Raw genomic sequence first — 20416 nt, forward strand, 5'->3', positions numbered from 1 at the left:
TGCTGGGAGAACCTGGAGCCAGGTCCACCTTGATATGTTAAATAGGCACCTCAGCCATTTGTCCCTGGCTTGAGCTAACAGTAGGCAGGCCCCAATTCCTGCCATGCTCTGCATCTTTTCTGCTGTGGTGTGAACAGCTTCTACCACACACCGCCACAGCCTGGAACTGAAGTGGTCTGCCATATTCCCCCATCACCACAAGACAAGCCCTCTGAATCTGGGAGCCGTTCCTTCCTTGGCTTATCTGTCAGGTCTTGTGGTCATCATAATGCAAAGTAACTGATGCAACTTGTGTTAAAGGACACCAATCCCTGCCCCCTTGCTTTTACTTTTTCATTAGGCCTCTGGGGCCAAGCAAACAAACAACAATGCCTGTGGGGCCTAAGGGCCTGCTCCCTTCCCATCTCTTCCTTCTGCCATCCTTACTCAGGATCCTCACCTCATCCACAGCCTCCTCCATCTCCTGCATCTCCTCCATCTCCTGCAATCCACGCAGGGTCACACTCTGCACCAGTATAAAGCTCCTTCCTCAGCTACACCATCTGCTTTCCCAATGAACCATTTTTTTTTTTCAGCAGACGATATGATGTTCCTAGCTTGTAAAGGTCTTGTGAGTAAATGCAACATTCTCTCAGGTAAGACGCATGCACATGAACACGGTCCTTCTAGAGGCCGTAACTCACCACGACGCTGGAAGTCTGTTTCGAAGCCTGAGTTGAGACCACCTCAGTGTCTCTCAGAGTAGCAGATGAAGCGTGTGACTTTCTGTGCTCACTCGGATCCTTTCTCCTCCAGTCCCCTGAGACCCTCAAAGAACATGGCTGAGTAAGGAACTTGAGCCCCCTGGGTTGGTGGATGACTAGTTTGGATCACTCTGCCACAAAGATTCCTGTTTTAGATAGGTCTGTCTCCAGTCACCACACTCAGAGATAGCATGCCGTCATGGGAAAACTCATCATTTCGTTCAGTGTTCCACAACAGGCCAGATAAGTGACAAAAAGTTCTAAAAACATCTTCCCAGTACTACATTCCCTGAATATGTAAAAATTATGTGTAAATACAAATTGTCATTGAACAATAAAAACACAATAACGCCTCCTTGTCTAGCCTCAGTGGGAGATGATGCACCTAGTCCTGCAGTGACTTAACATCCCAGGGGTCACGGTAGGGAGTTGGGGGCATGATGTGGGGGAGGGGCCCTCCCCCTTCTCCTCTGAGACATAGGGGAGGATCTAAGTGAGGGAGCACCAGGAGGAGATGAGTCCTGATATTGGAGTGCAAAGTGAATAAATAAACAAATTTTTAAAAACACACTATAAATGTCCCTAGTTTTGTTAGGATAAGAACATAATCTCTTCACTCCTGGGGATTTTGTGGACCCTGACATAATGCTTGAAGATTAGAGGAACAGAATTCTTTCTTTCAGTATGTGTCCTTCTAGAATAGTCTCTGAGGATCAAAACTATTTCATTCTTATAATAAAAACAAAAAGCCTTAATAAAACAGTGTTGAAGAAGATGTAAAATATCTGACACAGTTGGGAAAGCCATGGCACAGAGCTGTGTTCCTGGTCTTGCAGTCTCTGATCTTGCTTTTTGTGTCTCAGGGGCCGCACAGCTGCCTCCACACCTCGTGGAGGAACTGCTGGTATGCACTTTGTCTTCTCCCCAAGGCCCGACTATTCCACACGACCTTTTTTTTTCCAGCAAAGAAACAATATGGACAAGGGACAAGAGAGGACTGACTAAGCGACAAGAGAGGGCTGACCAAGGGACAAGAGAGGGCTGACCAAAGGAGCTGGGATCAGTTCACAACATTTGACTCTTTCTTGGCATTAGAGACAGGACCAGCCTTTTAACTATTAAGAGTAGCAGGGTTCTCCTGTTCCGGGGACATATGGCGTGCTGAGTGGCTGTGTTCAGGGATCCTCTTTGTTACCAAGAGACAGCTCCAGGCATTTGGACTACCATCTTCTCATCCAGCTAGAAGTGGGTGATCAGGGAATAATAGAACTTTACTCAAGAAATTCTCAGTAAACTAAGCGTGAGAGTGCCCACTCTCCACAACTGTGGGGTTCACTGTCTCCACTCAAGGACCAACTGAGAGAAATATCAGGAAAACACGGGGTTTTAACTCTTGAATTTTTTCCTACACTAAACTGATTGAAGTGTAAATCACATTTGAAGCACGTGGGAATTTACAGACCATGGTCACATTCTTCTTGAAGATCACTGAGAAAAGTCTTTTGTGTGTGTGTGTGTGTGTGTGTGTGTGTGTGTGTGTGCTGTTCTTTTCTCTAAGGAGATACTACTCACAATTTGAAGCTTCAATAGATACAGGTTTTCAACATATTAGATTAATAAGGAACAATCCAGGCAGATTTCTTTTTAAAATATTTATTTATTTAGTGGTGTGTGTGTGTAATGTATATGGTGCGTATGTGCATGTGTGATGTATATGGTGTGTGTGTATGTGTGTGGTGTACATGGTATGTGTATGTGTGTAGTGTATATGGTGTGTGTATGTGTACGATATATATGGTATGTATATGTTGTGTGGTGTGTCCATCTATATGCTGCATACAATGTGTGTGTGTGTGTGTGTGTGTGTGTGTGTGCCTGTGCTTGTATGTGTAGTGTGTGTGCTGTGGTGTGTGTGTGAGAGATGACTATATGAGTGTGGGCACATGTGGAGCCATAGCCCTTGCATGGAGCCAGGGGACAAATTTCAGGAATCTTTTCTTTCCTTGCCCATGAGTTTTGAGGGCATCAAACCTGTGTGGCAAGTGTTTTTTACCAGCTAAGCCATCTTGTTGACCCTCAACCCAAATTATTTTTTTTTCTTTTATGGTGTGTGTATGTGTACATGTGTGCATGTACTCATGCATATGTGTCATGGCACACATATGGACACCAGAGGATTCCTTGGGGAGTTGCTTTTCCCCTTGCACCATGTGGTCTCTGGCTAGTAAGTCAGCAGGCTCAATGCAGAACACCCTTACCCACTGAGCCTTCTCGCCAGCCTTCAATCTATTACAAGAGCCAAAAGTAGGCGCAGTTCTTTCCCCAAAGCAGTTTATAGCCTGAAGTACAGTGTGAGCATTATTTGCTATCAACAGGGAACTTCTGGGTAGCAGATCTCTCCAGACCCTGGAGAGTGAACACCTTCTCCTTGTCCTCTTCTCACGTGATGGTGCTGGTGTCTCTCAGAGCCTGGGTTCTATGCACCACAGTGGATACTGAAGTAAGATAAATAAACACATGCTATTCATCCCCTCAGGAAGTTCCTCAGACCTAGGGACCAAGTGCCACCCTGACTGACCTTGCATGAATAATGCTATTAAGCAACCTAGGGTATAGTAGAACCAAGTGGGGATTCAAAGGTGTGGAGATGTGATTCAGGCATCTCTGTCTCTCAGAAAGGGCTGCTGTCTCCTGGCCCTGTCTCTACAGAGATAGCACAATTTGCTTTCCACCAGCACTGCCTGCAATAAACAAAGCATGAAGCTTCTCTTGAGGCCAAAGTCTAGGTCTGAACAAAGGGAAACGTTGCTAGTGTACAGACACTACAATATGGATCTATTTCCCCTAAAGTCCCTCAACTCAAGCCCACTATTCTCCTATGTTCCCTAGGGTCCCTAGAAGCAAGAAATGAGAGGTATTTCTGTGATCCCAGTTTAGTTACTAGGCTAGTCCTCAGCAAAACTAGGTCTGGAGATAGCTCTCCCTAGTTGGGTCTGCCTCAGAGTTGTGTTTCTCAAAGGATGAATTACTTGGGGACACTTATTATAAATGAAAACCAGCTGGTGTGGTGGCCCATGCCTTTAATTCCAGCACTTTGAAGACAGAGGAAAGGGAACTCTGTGAGTTCAAGGCCAGTCTGGTCTACAGAGGGAGTTCTGGGCCAACTAGGATAACATAGTGAGATCCTATCTTTAAAAAGATTTTTTTTTCTAAGAAATAGAAGTAAAGATTCCAGGGTAGAGAGATGTCTCAACAGGAAAAGGTGCTTTCTGCCAAACTTGATGACTTAAGTTTGATCCCTGGGACATTCATGATAGAAGGAGTAGCCAACTTCCTCAAGTTGTTGTGAAACACACAATGCAGAACACACTGCTGACCCCCATACTCCACCCCCACCAAAATAAACAAAATGTAATAAAAATTAAAAACTAACTGAGCAGTGGTGGCAAATGCCTTTAATCCCAGCACTTGGAAGGCAGAGGCAGGCGGATCTCTGAGTTCGAGGCCAGCCTGGTCTACAGAGTGAGTTCCAGGACAGCCAGGGCTACAAAAAGAAACTCTGCTTTCAAAAGCAAAGTTAAAAATAAAGATGTCTGAACACACTCAAATATGTTCCTTCAGAATATCTAGGAGCAAGGCCTGGACCCTTCAAGCTTATGGTTAAAGTTGGTCATTGTTCAGCATACTGGGTTCTGGGGACAGTCCACTAAAACAAGAAGTCTGAAGAAACCGATTTGAGCCAAAGGAATTTATAAACAGTGTAAAGGCATATGGGGAAAGGTTTTGACAGAGTCTAGTGCCAATCATTTAGAGAGAGTTATGGGAATTCACTAACTGGAGTTAGACTCACCCCAGGAAGTATTCAATAAGCAACTCATTCCATTGTAACTTCCTAAGGGGGAAGCATCAATTACATTTCAGTATGAACTAATATTCTTATTCTTAGCATCATTTTCTTTCAACAAGAAAATGAACTTAATATTTAAGGGAACCAGTTTAAAAAAAAAAAAAAAGGAACATAAGCATATGAGACTTTTTCCACCCTGGGGCGACAAAGAGTGAACTAACTTCAAGTGAAAGTACAACAGTGACTTATCACTGCCTCAGGAAGCAAGGGAATTGTGTGGGGGTGATGGGCTGACATGATGGCCCCAAGGCCCTTTGATGAGATGGTCTCAGAAAGCCTCTGTGACCCAGTGACATTTCAGCTTAGTCTTGACCCCACAGCATAAAGAAGCAGGGGGCCTTAGGAGCAAGACTGAGATTTCTCTAAAGAGCAGACATTCTGTGTTAAGACTCAGCATCGGTGCCAGCAAAGAAGGTTGAGACACCAGTGTTGTGCACATTGTGAATTTCCAGTCTCCCCACTTGCAGGCTGCCCTTCCTCCTATTACATATCCATCTCATACGTGCACATAAGTGCACATGTATGCACACCCATACACACACTGCTAACGTCCTTTCTTTATGCTGTACATGGCATAAGTCATGTATGTTCTGTGTTATTTAATAAATCAATAATGCGAAAATCCTCTGTCATAATTGACAAGTCCTGAGATGTATTTTGTTGTGTTTTTTTTTTTTTTTCCAGTCCTGGTTCTTTTTCTCTGGAGAACCTTGAATGACTCATTATCTTGAATGCTTTTTCCTGTTAGAGAAGAGGTGGGGGAGAGGATAAGGCTGAGGCTCTGGGAAGAGGAGAGAGAGCATCCAGGAACTTCTCACTGCCTCAGATGAGGAGGGCACTCAAGGTGCTGGCTGGCAGGGAGCTGGAGTCCTTAAGTGGAGGGTGATTGTTTTGTTTCCAGGAGAACCGTGCTGTGCCCTGCAGTGCTCTGTCCCGTGCCCCGCGTGTGCTCTGTCCATACTTCAACAGACTTTTCTTAGCATCTACCATTGGAAGAACTTAGGGGGTGATGGGCAGCAGGGTAGTAGATTGCTACACTGGACTTGGCTATTGGAAACCTAAAGTGGTCACTCTCTCAGCTATATCCCTGCACGGACTCCACGCCCACACTCCTTCCTAAGATTGATTTTTTCCCTCTACAGAACTGGAGTTTCCTTACTGAAGACAGACATGGATACATATACACATGAATACAAATGGACAGACACACAAACACAAAGACACATACACAGAAATATATACATGCACACAAATACCCCATACACAGAGACATATATAAAGAAAGACACACACAAACATACCAACAAAGACAGACAGATACACACACACACACACACACACACACACACGGGGGGGTGGGGTGGGGACTCACACATACATAGACAAACCGACACAGAGAAACAGGCAGGCAGACAGACAGACACACACAGAGACACACTCACAGACACACACACACACACACACACACACACACACAAAAGGTGATGTCTGGCCAAATCTACTTCATAGTAGCTTACAGTGGAGGAAAGGGGCAAAGGTCACTTGAAGAGCCTGTGATAAAGTCTCTGAGTAGATCTGTTCACAAACGAGAATCTTCCCACTACTTATCCAGTCCTATGTACTCCAACAGCAGAGCCCACTACGGTGTGGATCTTAATGCCCTGGTGCTGCTCCCTTCCCCCAGAGGCGGTCAGGCCCAGTGGCGATCTTGAAGTCAGTAGGGACATGTTCTCAGAGGATCAGGACTCCACTGTCACATACCTAGTTTCTTCCTTCCAGCAATGAGATAAGTGGTTTTGCTATCGGGGGGCGTCTGCCATGATATGCTGTCTTACCATCCTCCCCCAAACAACAGAGACAATAAATAGATCATGGGCTGAACACTCCAAGCTCAAGACTGCCAGAGCAAGTCTTTTCTTTTTGCAGGGTGGCTGATTCTGTCACTTGCCAACAGTGTTGGTAAGTGGATGCGCTGTCTCCAAATGAATTGACCTAGAGAGGATCGGTGCTTTGTAGTGTACGTTTATATAGCATACTGTTTCATTTACCCACTCATCTATGCTGGATAAGACATTTATTCGTGCTGGGCAGTGGTGGCACATGCCTTTAATCCCAGCACTCAGGAGGCAGAGGCAGGTGGATTTCTGAGTTGGAGGCCAGCCTGGTCTACAAAGTGAGTTCCAGGACAGCCAGGGCTACACAGAGAAACCCTGTCTCGAAACCCCACCACCACCACCAAAAGACATTTATTCGTGTTTGCAGCAAACTGAGTATTACTCAGCCACTCATGCACACTCATATAGAAAAGATGTTTCATTCTAGAATTCTCTTTTTAAAAGTGGAATTGTGGAGAATTTTCCATCTATGGAAATATTCCCCATTTTGTTATTTATAATAATTTAAAAATTGGGAAGAAGAGTTCCAGGTATGATGGTAGAGCAGAAGCTGCCACCTTATGACCTGACCTGATGAAATAGAAGAATCAGAACAGGGAACCAGACTCTTTCTCTTGGGAGGAAGAGCTAGAGAAGAACAATGAGCCCAGAGGAGCGCTTCTCTGGGGAGAAAGCTTTCAGCTGGTGACCAGTCATGCCACTCTGCTCTTGCTGGCCAAGCCCAGCAGCTATGCTGGGCCCACAAGAAAAGCCAGAGAGGCACCGGCCAGGGTGCAGATGTAACCAGAGGTGGGCCCATCAAGGACAGAAAGACGGCAGGGCAGTGGAGGCTGTGGGGACAGAAATAACATGTGGTAGGAGGATCTAAAGCTGAGACTTTCCACAAATGCTCTCAACTGCACAGCCTAAGAAGGAGCCGTCCTTGACAAGGCCTTGGTGAGTGACAGCATGGAAACACAGGAAGTGCTCTGCAAATCTCCCAGATGGACATGAGAACATCCTGTGTGTGGGTAGAAAGCCCTCAGACACAAGTGGGTGGGCCTTCCATCCCCCATCCTGTCCTCAGTCACAGAGAGCCCCACAGCAAAGGATGACCCCAAACCAGAGACTAAGGACTGGCACCCGGCTTCCCAGACTAAGGGATTTCATCCTGGCCTCAGTCACAGAGAGCCCCACAGCAAAGGATGACACCAAACCAGAGACTAAGGACTGGCACCCAGCTTCCCAGACTAAGGGATTTCAAAAGAAAGTAGGATCCGAAACAGTAACTCCTCTTGGCAGGAAGCTTTCCCCGCCTGCAGACCGCTGCAGCAGAGAATCAAAGCGGGATGGAGAAGCCACATTCATCCCAAGTCTGAAGAGCCTGACTGAGATTACAATACTCCACATTGCTTATCTTATTTACACTTGGAGCATCCATTCCTCTGCTGTTTTGCTTTAGCCTGAGTGGTCTGAGAAGGTGTTCGTGCCTATCTGGTCGGGGCACCAACTCTCCATTATTTTCTCCAATAGTTCTTATTAAAGATCACCCACATGCGTCCTGTCGCATCTCACTCCTTCTTCTCTGCTTTCTCAGGCTTTCCCATTTCACTACCTAATGGCTGCTTTCCTTAGCTTTAAAAAACTACACACTGTATTTTTTTTTTCTATCCAGTACCCTAGTACTGTTATTTAGGAACCTTGCCAGAAAGACAAGTCAAGTGCGCAAATACCTTCAACTTCAGGTTACATCAGGACTGCTGTCAGATCATTATATGTGGACTGCAGTTGGCTTCTGCCATAAATAGTAGTAAGGACTATAAATTCCAATGAAGACAGCACAGTAAGAAGACTCATGTAAAATACAATAAACAAAAAGAACGAGGGAAAGGGAAAAACAAAGACAGATTCATAACAACAGACGCACACACACACACAAGATCACTATGACACTCCAAACTCACAGCACTTCAAGAGCAGAAACCAAAGCTAGTAAGATAGCTGAAAAGCCAGAAAACCATGTGAGAGTTCCAGTTCTAAAGAGACCCAGTGACCATAGAGGCAACTCAAGCGGATGAGAGAGGTAAGAAAATTTACCCACGACCCAGACAAGGACAGAAACAGGAAAGAGACATACGGGCAGGAAAAGCTCAGAAGGAAACAATCCCTGATAACTAACTAGAAATGCTAGACACGAAGAGTTAATCAAATGAAATGCACAGAAGAAAGACCAGCAATTAAATTTACCAAGTAGAAGGAAAAGTATCAGGGATGGAGGAAAAGGCTGAGAAAATACTACACTGAAAACATTTACCAAAAAAAGGGCAGTGTGCTGTGTGGGGGGTGGGCAGGGCGTAGTGGCTCATCTCGATGATTCCTGTACTTGGGAGGTCGAAGCAGGGAAACGGCTGTGTGTTTGAGGTCAACGAGGGCTACTTAGTGAGTTCAGTGACAGCCTAAGATACAGGGTGAGAACCCTTCTCATATAACACTGTAAATAAATGAATAAAAATAAGCAAACAAATATAAATATGACAAAAACATGTAAGAAGAGGGATATGATTAAAGGACCAATCCCAAAATACCACAGTCTAAAAGAAAGGGCTGAGAAAACACTAAAGGAATGGAGGCTCTGTTCCATGAAATTGCAACATAGATGTTTTCCCATGTTAAAGAAAAAAAAAAAAAGACAAGCAAAAATAATAGATATTCTGATCGCTAGACTTGACTAGAAAATAACATCCCCTTTACATAGTCAGCATGCAAAATACAAAGTAAAGAAATGATAATTAAAGCACAAATGAAAAACTCCAACTAAGGCAACTCCTCAACCAGAAAAATTGAGAATGATACATTTTAAGCCCCAGAAGAAGCTAATCAAAATTGCTATACCCAACAGTAAGCTTTTTTTAAATTAATGCAAAAATAATAGCATTTCAAGACAAACATAAAATAAGGCACTGCATTATAGCCATACCAGCACTACCCAAAATCCATAAAGGAATTCCATACACAGAGAAAGAAGAGAGAGGGAGGCTCAATCACAAAAACACAGAAAAGAACATTTCCTCGAGAGGGTTAGATGAACAAAGGAGTGCTTAGTAGAAATCCATTGCATCTGACACTGTAATCCACCAAATACTAATAAGGAAGGAAGAAAACAAATATTAATAATCCAACCAACCAGAAAAAATAATAAGCAACAAAGCCACAGGAAATAGCAAACATGTCAATAATAAATGAAAATAAGCTCTGCGTGCCATTTTAAAGAAGCAGATTAGATGGGTAGGATAAAGAATATGATTCATCCATTTGTTGTTTCCAAGAACTACACTGCAGTGGCAAAGACATACATAAATTGAGAATCCAAGGATGGACATCAACCTACAGAGCAAATAGAAACTAAAAGCAAGCTGTTTCAGCATCTGATTCCAGTTAAAGGAGATCAAAACTAGTGAGAAGAAAGTAAAGAAGGGTGCTACATATTCACAAAGTGAAAAGAAAAATACTCAAGAGCATAGAAAAATTATAAATATTTATTTGCCAAATAGTAGAACTGCTGATTTATTATAATAAACACTAGAAGGCAGAACAATTCAGACAGATCTTGCAATAATGGTGAGATGTCAGTACCCTACTCTCATCTTTAGCTGGGTTTTCCAAATTAAAACAAACAAGAACAACAACAACAAACCCATAAAACAAAAAAAACAACAACGAAAAACCCCAAGGAAACTGCATGGCAAAATCGTACCATAAATCAACTGAATTTCACAGCTATGTACAGAGTATTCCACTCAATGGCTATGGAATACATATCCTTCTAAGGCTCTTGGGAATCTTCTTTAAAATGTATTACAAGAATCAAAATTATCTTACCAAATCATAGTGCACTAAAACTAGAAGTCAATAACAAGAAAGACCATAGAACCTACACAACTACTTAGAGATTGAATAATATGCTTTTAGGATCCTGTGCCACAGCTCTCCATATCCAAATACTTCTGGGAGAGAGCTGATCTCCCAGGAGTACTGACATACCTGTAAGCACAGGTAAGACCACCACTTCTGCTCAAATTCCTGGCCCAAGAGGGATCCACCCAGACACAGGAACCAAGGAACAACCAGGGACAGGATCCTTCTAGTTTCTGTCTACACCCCAGAGCTGACCCTGTGCCACAGCTCTCCATACCCAAATTTGTCCTGGAGAGAACTGATCTCCCAGGAGTACTGACACACAGGTTTGCAGGAGGGACAAGCCACAGTCAGAGACAGCAAGACCAGCTAACACCAGAGAGAACCAGATGGGGAGAGGCAAGGGCAAGAACATAAGCAACAGAAACCAAGGCTACTTGGCATCATCAGAACCCAGTTCTCCCACCACAGCAAGCCCTGGATACCCCTAACACATCAGAAAAGCAAGACTCTGATTTAAAAATCACATTTCATGATGATGATAGAGAACTTTAAAAAGGATATAAATAACTCACTTAAAGAAATACAGGAGAATGCAGGTCAACAGGTAGAATCTCTTAAAGAGGAAACACAAAAATCCCTTTAAAAATTACAGGAAAACACAACCAAACAGGTGAAGGAAAAGAACAAAACCTTCCGGGATCTAAAAATGGAAATAGAAACAATAAAGAAATCACAAAGGGAGACAACTCTAGAAATAGAAAACCTAGGAAAGAGATCAGGAGTCACAGATGCAAGCATCACCAACAGAATACAAGAGATGGAAGAGAGAATCTCCGGGGCAGAAGATACCATAGAAAACATTGACACAACAGTCAAAGAAAATGTGAAATGCAAAAAGCTCCTAACCCAGAACATCCAGGAAATCCAGGACACAATGAGAAGACCAAACCTAAGGATAATAGATATAGAAGAGAGTGAAGATTCCCAACTCAAAGGGCCAGTAAATATCTTAACAAAACTGTAGGAAAAAACTTCCATAACCTAAAAAAAAGAGATGCCCATAAACATATAAAAAGTCTACAGAATTCCAAATAGATTGGACCAGAAAAGAAATTCCTCCTGTCACATAATAGTCAAAACACCAAATGCACTAAACGAAGAAAGAATATTAAAAGTAGTAAGTGGAAAAGGTCAGGTAACATATAAAGGCAGACCTATCAGAATTACACCAAACTTTTCACCAGAGACTATGAAAGCCAGAAGATCCTGGGCAGATGTCTTGCCAGTCCAGGCTACTACACCCAGAAAAATTCTCAGTTACCATAGCTGGAGAATCCAAGATATTCCATGACAAAACTAAATTTACACATTATTTTTCCATAAATCCAGTCCTACAAAGGATAATAGATGGATAATACCAACACAAAGAGGGAAACTACACCCTAGAAAAAGCAATAAAGTAATCTTATTTCAACAAACAAAAGAAGATAGTCACACAAACATAAAAATAACATAAAAAAATAAGAAGTAACAATCACTATTCCTTAAAAATCTCTTAACATCATGAACTCAATTCCCCAATAAAAAAACACAGAATAACAGACTGAATACATAAAAAGGACCCAGCATTTTGCTGCATACAGGAAACATACCTCAGTGTCGAAGGCAAACACTACCTCAGAGTAAAGGGCTGGAAAATAATTTTCCAAGCAAATGGTCTCAAGAAACAAGCTTCAGTAGCCATTCTAATATTTAATAAAATCAACTTAACTAAATATAAATATAAATCAACTAACCAAAAGTTATAAAAAAGGATAAAGAAGGACACTTCACACTCATCAAAGGAAAAAAATCTACCAACAAGAACTCTCAACTCTGAACATCTAAGCTCAAAGCATGCATTGCACCTCACACAATAATAGTAGGAGACTTCAACACCCCACTCCCATCAATGGACAGATCATGGAAACAGAAACTAAACAGAAATACCTAAAGATGCACTTCCGGGTCTTAAAAAAAAAAAAAAAAAAAAGAACAAATCCAACTCAAATACAATAGGAAACAAGAAATTATAAAGATAATGGCAGAAATTCATGAAATTGAGACTAAAAAATTCACAAAATGAATAAAATTTGAGGTGAAGAGGGGGTACAACAACAATAGATCCCAATGAAGCTCAAAGATTCCTTAAGAGATATTTTTGAAAATTTATATTCTAAAAAAACTAGAAAGAATGGCTAAAACTCTAAATAGATATGACCTACCAAAAATAAACCAGATATATTATCAGTGTACATAGATCCATAACAAGGAATTATACTAAGTAATAATTAAAAGTCTCTGTACAAAGAAAAGCCCAAGGCAAAAAAAAAAAAAAAATTCACTGTTGAATTCCACAAAACTTTAACAAAAACAGTCTGCGTGTATTGGAATGTGCATGCAAGTGTCCAGCGAGGACACTGGCGCGTGACTGGCATGCTAGGAGCTCAACTCTAGCCTGTGCAAGAGCAGTGCGTGCTCTTGATTACCAGCGTGTCTCTCCAGCCTCCTATCAAGCTTTCAAGGATGTCCTAGTAACAGTTCTTCTCAGACCAGTAAAGTAGAAATAAAAGAAATATCACCAAATTCATTCTACGATGAACCATATATAGATGAACAAAAACAAACAAACAAACAAAAAACTAAAAACCAATCTCCCTGATTAATATCAACAAAACATTTGCAAACCAATTCAATAAATAATTAAAAAGATTATATACTGCAACTAAGTTGAGTTAGTCATCGGGATGCAAGAATGGTTCAATAGATGCAAGTCAGTGAACGTAATGCAACATACGATGGACTTAAAGACAAAAAATTGCAGTCATTTCAACAGATGCAGAAAATGGTCTTTGACAAAGTTAAGCATCCCCTCATAGCAGAGATCTTGAAGAAACTTTGGATAGAAGTAATATATCTCAATATACTGCACACCAAACCTATAGCCAACATAATCCTAAGTGGCGGAAACAGCATTTCCTCTAAAATCTGGAATAAGAAAGGCTGCCTACAGTTTCCACTTCTATTCAATACACTGTTCAAAATCTTGGCTTTGTGAAGACACAAATCTTCTTTTAGTAGACTCTCAGCAAAAATTCTTAGAACTGATGAACACTTTCAGCAAAGCAGCAAGACAGAAAATCAATATATAAAAACTAGTATTCCTTCAATAGACCAATAGCAAATTTGCTAAGGAAGAAATCAAGATGAAAAGTCCCAATGACAGAAGCCTAACCTCACCTCCTTAACCAAGGAGGTGAAAGATCTGTGCAATGAAAGCTTTAATTACCAAGGAAAGAAAATGAAGAGGACACCAGAGATGGAAAGACTCCCCACGGCAGTTCTTCACCAGAACTAATACAGTGGAAATGGTTACCAAAAGCAATCAATAGATTCAATACAGTCCTCATCAAAATTCCAAAGACACTATTCACCATGCTAGGAAAATAATCTCCAAAGTCATATGGAAACACAAAGTCTCCCTATAGCCAAAGTAACCCCAAGAAGCAGGAACAGTGCAGGAGGAATTACAGCTCTTGTTCTGTACAGAACTATAGTGACAGTGGGGACTAAGGAGACAGACTCCCTCTATACAAGCGGCTTGTTTATCATGCTCTAGATTTTAGGGCCTAGAGCATGGACTAGAACACTTTTTATGTAGATGGCTATATAACAAAAATCCTATACTCTGTAGGCCATATTGTCATTTGTCACAACGATTTTCCTAAAGCATGAAAGCAGTGACAGACAATGAGCCCCAAGGGTCAGGGAGCCCTCCCTAGGGGCAAAAGACCTCCCTGGATCTCTGCTTTTGGCAAAGGATGGGAGATTGTGGTGGCCAGTGTGGGTGCGGGATGGGACTTACAAGTACATCTCACTGTCCAGAACTCAGTTCCTGGCCCCTCACCCCAAGTCCAGGATAAGCTGAGAGTTGCAGTCTAGTTGTGTGTTCAAAATGAAAATTGAAGAAAATAAGGCCTGGTAAGCCCATTTATGTCTTTGTCTCAGGTCTCTCTTCCACTCACATCCTACAATACACAGAACACATCCAACTCTTCCCACAGTGGAGCAAGGCTGAATCCCAAGTGGCCTTTGAGCTCTCCTCAAGGTCTAGAATGCCCTGGTGGTCAAAGTTCCCTCCATCACAGTTGCAAAGAAACAAACTACTTGTCCCTCTTCCTCTTAACTCCCTAATGGGGAATTGTGGAGCACCATAGTCTATCCCTGGTGAAAATGTCTGTTAGAAAGTAACAGATCTTCAAAACAATAGAGGATGCGGAAATAGAGGGTGTTCCTTGAGACCACAGGATTTATTCAGTCCACAGACTAACAGTTGGATAAGGAGTAAGCGGCTGAGAGGAACTCTAGGCCCACATGGCAGAAGTAGCAGTTTCTTATACTTCCTAAGGATAGGGGTTGGGTTCACAGCAGGAGCCTGCAGCCAGGCTCTGTGATTCCAAACAAGAGGCAGGGAAGGGGGTGGGGAGCAGGATGTGTGGCCACCAAATACCCCCCTTTGATGTAAACTCCCTTCCCCAAGAGAGAGAGACCCAGCATCCAGGGACTCACAGACAAAGTCTCAGTGGGGTGCCCATCCATATCTATGAGAGAGGGAAGAAGGGCTTTGTGTGGGTTGCAAGGCTGGATTTTAACACTACATTCTTAAGAAAAGATAAGAATGGAGACTCAAAAGAGACACTGATCCGTGGGTTAAAATCCCTCCAGGGTGCTCTCAGGCCTCACCTTGCCCTTTCACCCAGTTTTCCTGATCTTTACCCCTGGGAGGACCTTCCAGTCATCATCTCCTTTGGCCATATCCACAGCAGAAATTAGGGACCCCACCCCTGACACACACACACACACACACACACACACACACACGCACACACACCCTTGAGGCTCTCCTAGACTTATGGAATGCTTTCTGCTAAATTGTGTGCTCAAAAGCCGAAATTTAGCATTTAGGGTGGACCTCAGTGGCAAAATTCTTCCAAAAATTCAAAAGGTTTCTAGTTAGTTCTTCGAATGGTAACCACAGCCAAGTTGTTGACCTCAAGAACTCTGCTTGCTTGCTTGCTTGCTTGCTTGCTTGCTTGCTTGCTTGCTTGCTTGCTTGCTTGCTTGCTTGGTTTTGGGTTTTGTGACCACTTAAGAACCCAAGGGTAATAGCTATAACTGAGCTTGGCAGGGTTTAGGGTTATAAGACACAGACCTCTGGGAATGCCTGCTGCAGTTTTCCCAGACAGGTTTAATTGTGGCAGGAAGACCCTCTTGAACTTGGGTTTAAGTTGTTCTACACACTGTCATAGACCCCTGGGAAGAAAGCAGCCTAAAAATCAGCATTCATCTCTCCAAGCTCCCTTCATTCTATCTCCTCAAACTAAGAGTCAAAGGAAATCCTTCTTTAAGTTTCTTTTCCTCGGGTATTTTGTTATAGAATTGAGGAAAAACCAAGTGATGTGCTGGGTTTCTTCTGATGTAATGGCTCCTCTACTGTGCAACAGCTCCTCTGAGTTTACTAGTCTCAGTATCCATCAGCCAGAAAACCCAGTCATGGGACTGCATCTAACTGCAAAGGAGCCTGGGAAATAGACCAGCCTTGCTGTATGCTAGAATTTTAATATCATGGTGAATGACCAGGGTTCTCTCTGAATCCTTTTCACCTGAGACGTTTTCTACCGATTGTATGTTACAGGGTTGCTCAGTCTTTCAGTTCCCTTATTCCGATCAGGAAAATAAAAGAAGCCGAGAGCCACAGACCTGGCAAGTTCACTTGGGATCATGGCAAGACCCAGTGAACTCCAGAGAGCAAACAGAGAAGCCTGTGAATTAAAGGCCTCTAGTGACAGCTGACGTGGGGACAGCTGTACAAAGGCTCGCTCTGTGTTAAATGGCTTCAATCTGTGAACATGGTCCAGGGATCTTAACACCATGAGCTGAAAAATAGTTGAAACTTTATTCTCTGGATAGAGAAGGCTAAGGAACTCGATTTAGCTGTGATTCAATAGAGTTCAGCTTTGGAAGGGTGTTTATTTATAGCCACACATTTCTGTGTCTCTGAATAATACCTTTTATTTTTGTGGTTTGGTTTATATTTTGCATGTTAGAATCCTTTATTTTTAGAAACCGTATTGTGAACCTCCTATGCTCTTTTTGCTGGAAAAACCCTCATCTGCTGACCTTACTCGATAATTAGCCCACCATGTGTGGCAGTCTACCCTCTGTCCTAGAAACGAATACTGGTGACAACAGCCTTAATAGGAGAGGAAGTTCACTTGGGATCATAATTTTGGAAGGCTCAAACCCATGACTGACTGACCCATCAGTCATGGACCTGTTGGGGGTGGACATTGTGTCCTGGAAGAAACTTGTACTCTAGCAGAGCTGGTCACCTCAAGGCCTAGGGGAAGATAATCCCCTTTAAGTTTTCCCTGAGGAAAATATCTCCAGTTTGCTCCCCTTTCAGCTCCCACTGCTTCCTCCTAGTAGCACCAAGCTGGTGCCTGTGCCCCTAACATGTGGGCCTTGGGGAACATTTAAGAGCCAAATTTAAATATCATCTAATCAAAAAATATTTGTGAAAGTCCTATTAAGTGTGTATTGCACTGTGCTGTAGTGGTTAGATGGGAAATATAGTCCTTACTTTCATAAAATTTGGATATCCCTTAGGTAAGAAAGACATTACCCAAGTCCTGAAGAGTAACAATTCTTTGTTCCTAGTAGTACAAAGTTATAAAATAGGGGGTTGTAAGGCTGGGCTTCATGGTCTTTACCTGTGACTCTGAACCTCAGGAAATTAAGGTAAAAGAGCATCCAGGGTTCAAGGCCAACCTGGATAAGGTACAGAGCTTTTGTCCCACCAAACAAACAAAATTATGACATCATCACCACCACCATCATCAACAACAAACTCATAAAGTATGAGGTTTTGGTTATAATACTGCCTAATCATGAAGTATAGAATTTTTTAGAGTATATCATAAAAGCCTGATCTTTCAACTGTCTAGAATAGCTTTCTAAGTAAAAGCCCTATTGCTGTGAGATTAAATGCGTTATTCATTTGTAATGGTGAATCATGATGTACTACACAGGACTGCTCCTCTAGAGATGGTCATGCTGACCAGATCCTCTTGATTTCTTGGCATGCATCCCAGGGGTGTCGTCACAGCTACATAGGACGATGTCATTTGGATGACAGTAATTAAATTAGTCCTGGTCCTTGTTTTCATTGCTTCTGTGACAAACAACAAAAACATCAGTGGGTGAAAACCATACATATTATATACATTATAGTGTAGTGAGGAGCTACAGAGTCTTCAATGGGTCTCACTGGGCTAAAATCAGAATGATAAAGGCTACATTCATGTCTCAGAATTCTAGAGGAAAATTTCTAGCCAGCCAATTTCAAGTATCTTCATCTTCTCACATGTGGCTCTTTTCCACTTTAAGAATGTTTTTAAATGGCACTTAGTGTGTGCGTGATTGTGTGTATGCCACAGCATACACATGAAGGTCAGAGCTCTCTCAGCTGTGAGTTACAGGATCTCACAGCAAGCACTTTTTTCTGCTGAGATTTTTTTCCAGGTGGAAACCTGTAGTCTACTTTTAAATTTAATTTTTATTTATGCATATGGGTGTGTGGGTATTTGGTCACGTGTGCAGGTGCCAAGAATCCAGGCATGTAGGATCCCTCTGTTGCTGGAGTTTCAGGTGGTCACCGGCCTGTCTCTGTGCCCTGTGAAAACTACTGGGTCACACAAACCCAAAGGATGATAATAGAAAGGGGGGAGGTGTTAATGAAAGTGGGTAGGGCACAAAGTGACAGATGTCAGTATGATCCATGCATTATGTATGCATGAAGGTGTCATAGTTACACACCATTATACTCGTCATTATACATAACTAACTCATGCGTCTTCTTAACCCATGTGTTTCAACCATATACTCCTGAGTTCTTTTTTGGAGAACACCATGGAGGAGGAAACCTCACCTGGTAATATTTTGACACTGTGACTAATTATAAAGAAAAAAGACTTCCAAGTGCGGAGACACTGTATAGAATGCTTTTAACACACGGCTGTATCTGTGGCTAGCATTTTATAGATGACTGTTGTATTTATGCCTTTAAGTGAACTCTGTTTGTGTTTGTCTTAATTTTATCTTTGTTGGATTTTAAAATAATTTTATGCTAATTTACAAAGTCACTCATTTTTTTTTCTTGTTCTGGAATGGTTTAAGTCACATTGGAATTGTATCTCGTTAAAATTTGATGACATTCTCCTACGACATCATTTTGACCTGCTGTCATCCCCAGTGGTCCACCAGCCAATTTCTTCTTTACTGGAAGTTTCTTTGCCTCTGAATGCTACTGATGATGCTGTAGGTGCTGCCACTGTGGTATGCCCTCCTCTGCTCCATTCAAAGTCCCTCTGCTCTGCTCCGTGTTCTCTGCCCTGGACCCAACACCGACTGTCTTTCAATTGGTCAATGAGTCTTTGACTTCCAGATTTCTGAACCATGTCCTCTGGGTGTGTTGTGCATCTTTCAACTCTGTGACCTTTTTTTTATGAGATACACACAGTTCTCAGGTCTGTACAGACTTTAATCTGCTGTTTCATCCCAAGGTTTCAGTGACACTTAGCTCATTCCCAACTTAAGCATGAGGATTTTTTTTTTAAGAGTAAGTTAAAGCTGTACTTTCAGATATGTGACAGCTATTCTGGAACTTAGTGTCATTGACTATTTTACTATTCGTTCTGCTTTATTGCTTTAAAAACTTTACAGTTGGATTTTTAAATTGTTTACACTGCTTCTGCCTGCCTTATGTCTTGCTTTAATAGTTACATTTCTGTACCAAAATTTGTAATAAAGATATGTGAATGCCTGATATGATAGTTCACATCTGTAACCTGGGCTACAAAGTGAGACCTTGTCCAAATAATAATTATTAATAAATGTCTGGCATTGAAAATTCAAATATTTAATCTTTTTATGCAGTATTTATTGACAGTCTACTTAAGCAGAAGCAGACTAATTCATCAAAACAATGTGTTTCCCAAAGCTTGTTCACCTAATAGGCTAATAGCCAATTTGTTCTATGGTGTTTTTGTTGAATGAGTTTTAGAAAACCGGCCTGAGGGCTTTTTGAATAATGGCAAAGCGAACCTATTTCTTCTCCCTCCTTCCTTATCCCTTAGCCTGCACCGGAGACTTTATTTGATTGTGGTCTTTCCACACCTGGATGGTTCACTCTGTGGCCCTGTGAGACGCCAGTCAGCCTGGTCTCTAGCTTCCTTCCCCTTCTTTCCAGCTCTGACCTAACTTATAGTTTCTCTTGCTGTATGACACCGACAGTATGTCCCAGTTTGCCCTCCTTGTACTGACTAGATGGACTGGCTGTTTGCTGACAGTCTTGTTGCTGCGGACACCTCACTTGTGACTTGATGAGCTGGAGGTGCCGTTCTCCAGGGGCTCATGGAGTCTTCTTCAATCATACATAAATCAAACAATACTCATGTCTGCCTTCATAGTTGCCAAACAGAATAACAGGACATGAAGCCACTGGTCTCAGTTTCCCCAAGTGTTTTGTAAACACTGCTGCATTTGATTTTAGCATTTGCCACTGACACAGAGAGCTTGTAAGTCACATGAAGGTTTTCATTATGGATGGATGCCTTATGCAGTTTTGACAAAAACACTAAGCCTGCACTTGAACTGAATTTTAATTTTTGCCCGCTCCATGCATCTCTACCGCTAACTCCTGATGCCTGTGGATTAGCAACATTCTGTCCTCTTGGATAATTCTTTTGGGATATATCCCTGACCCATGCTTTCATCCTAGAACAAATATATGAAAAAATATTCAACGCCACTAGTTGTCAGGGAAATGAAAATTTAAACCATGACGAGATGTCATCTTGCTCTACTTAGAGTGG

Source organism: Mus pahari, chromosome 20, assembly GCF_900095145.1.
Source record: "Mus pahari chromosome 20, PAHARI_EIJ_v1.1, whole genome shotgun sequence".
Lineage (NCBI taxonomy): Eukaryota > Metazoa > Chordata > Mammalia > Rodentia > Muridae > Mus > Mus pahari.